This window comes from Adiantum capillus-veneris, chromosome 18 (assembly GCF_014529385.1).
Source record: "Adiantum capillus-veneris isolate H3 chromosome 18, ASM1452938v2, whole genome shotgun sequence".
In the NCBI taxonomy this organism is placed as follows: Eukaryota; Viridiplantae; Streptophyta; class Polypodiopsida; order Polypodiales; family Pteridaceae; genus Adiantum; species Adiantum capillus-veneris.
In genome coordinates, this window is record NC_140948.1 from 47062145 (window position 1) to 47064927 (window position 2783).

The window sequence follows — 2783 nt, forward strand, 5'->3', positions numbered from 1 at the left end:
TGCAAAACAAGTAATGTATGTGAGGGATGAGGAGACCTGTGACGCGGCGAGTCTCATATCTCTTTTAGCTACTGCTGATCATGAATGATCTAGCAGCCTAGGGAATGGGCAAATTATGTTAGGATTTTTTTGAAAGAAGTGATTGCGCATATGTACATACCCATGCATGCTGCATCGAATAAAGAATTGCCCATTTTTCAAAGCCAGGTGGTTACGTGGGGCCCACATGTATACAGGTAGGACAACATGTACATAGTGCATTGATTTTCACTATCACCAGTACCAGTGTGTTTCTTCTATAATAATGAGGAGTTGATAGAGCGTAAAAACTTCTTGAGGAAGCTATCCACGGATCGATGACATGAGGTAAGCAGGTGCGTCAGATGGCATCCAGTAGCGTCAGGAGGTCGAATGGGGTCAATACTTGCACGTGGATAAGTACGAACACAACGTGGGTGTTTTCTTTTGATAATTATGTAGAAAGGTCATCATGAAGACTATATTTGGGGGCCACTTCACATGGTTGCGGGATGCATTATTGGAAAAAGTTGAGTGCCAGGTGTGTGGATGATGCAAAAAGGTAGCAAAAATGCATTGTAAGGCCAGTTTTGGCCTGTTCGGGGCGTTTGAGGTCAACTAAAGGGCCAAATGTGCCCAAGGGATAAAGTGTAGTGTGGATACTCAAAAACATGAGAAAAATACCATCAAAACATGGAGAGAAGAGGAGGAACAACCACAACTGAGTTTTTGCTGTTTTTGGAGCTTGTTTTGGCCATAAACTGCTCATCCAAGGTCGGATTTAAGCACTTTGATATTGTAGACTGGGGTTTTGGGCCATTCCGAACGCAATGGTGCTATCCATTTTTCCAAATTCCTTACTTTTTCCTATTTTTTTGGCTGTGTAAGTTTCTCCTGTGAGAGCGAAGCCTTTGTTCAAATTTGTGACTGTATCTCGCATACTTCATCCATATTGTGTGAGCTATTTGCCCCATTGGTGTTGGCCCAAGCTAAATTGTACCTAAACATAAAAAATTATTCTCTTTTGAGATGAGTTATTTGGGTGTGTGTGTGTGTGTGTGTGTGTGTGTGTGTGTGTGTGTGTGTGTGTGTGTGTGTGTGTGTGTGTGTGTGTGTGTGTGTGTGTGTCTGTGTTGAGTGGGAAAATGGATAGTCTCTCTCCTCTCACTCATCGGTGTGTTCCCTGTCCCGGCCAAGTGGATTGTGTGAGTGGAGTGGTGCCCCATAGTGTGTGTGTGTGTGTGTGTGTGTGTGTGTGTGTGTGTGTGTGTGTGTGTGTGTGTGTGTGTGTGTGTGTGTGTGTGTGTGTGTGTGTGTGTGTGTGTGTGTGTGTGTGTGTGTGTATCATCCCAAGAGTGTGTGTTGGGTGATTATAGAGGCGTTGTGTGTGTTTCCAACCCGCTCACACTGTAATTGATGATTAACAATTGATGGAGCACGATGCACAAGGGATATGGCAGTATCTAATGATGCCTAATGCTTTATGGGATCTGATGTTATCCTGTGATATAGGGGAATTTTTTCTAGCTATTGATCCAGCGGAGAGGGCTATTGATCCAAGCCAATTGATGGGTATACCATTTGATCCGGGTAGAGCTGGAGATGTTTGTGACCTAGAGCAGTTGACTTCTATGCCATATGATCCAGGTGGTGTTCATTATGGTTTATGGGCCAATTCCTACTTATGTTCTACTATTGGGAAATTTTTATATTTTCCTTATGATTCTAGATGAGGGCATATTCTAATGAAGCCACAGGTTGGAGGGTTTTTCAAAGCATGCACGCAGTGGGATACTAGTAATGTGTTTACAGGTTTATGATTCAAATTCAAATAAAGATTGGCACATACCAAAGGATGTGCAAGTCTAGAGGGGGTCAATGTCGTGCCGCTTTGCGGGCACGGGGTAAAAGATGAAGTTCTACCTACATTTTCAAGGTTTTGTCAAACTAATGATTTGGGCCAGATTCTGCCATGATATCCGAAGATGATTGAAATGTATGCATTTTGTGGGTTTTGTAGATCAAAAGTGCCTCAAAGTGAACCAATTGGGCTGACAGGTGAAGATTGAATGAAGGACTCGTTTTATGCTTAAAAAGGTAGAGCTTGAAGTACTGAGTAAATTGGTTCAGATGGCTCATCAAACAAAGCTATGGAGCCCAAGATATTAGAGTTTGAAGTTGTAGTGCATTGTAGATCCTTGACAGAGAGGGCAGCTAGGGAAAGGTGGACCAAGTGGATGTTGGTGAATAGACGCGTAGTGCTTGAATTATGGAGTATACCTGCATTTTCGGACTGCAGATCTGAGCTATGGATTGCAAGTTGTAGCCATTTGAAGTTTGCTGGGGGTCGGGTTGGTGCCCACTTAACCACATGGGAAGTCGTGCCATCTAGCATCTTCTTGACCATGACAGGGTTCTAGAGGGTAGTATGGACCAAGGTAGTATTGACCATGACAGGGTTCTAGAGGGTAGTTTGCTGGGGGCCGGGTTGGTGCCCACTTAACCACATGGGAAGTCGTGCCATCTAGCATCTTCTTGACCATGACAGGGTTCTAGAGGGTAGTATGGACCAAGGTGAATCAACAAGAACTGACAGCACTTCAATCGGAGTCTGAACCAAAAAATTGTTATAGTTTGAAGCGGGCCGCTCGGTCCTGACGTCATGCTACGAGTTTGTATTTTGGCAGTTTGGATGGACTTGGAAAGATGGCCCGGGAAAATCAAGGTGTGAACCGCATGAAAAGGTTTGAAGTCAAGGGCCAACT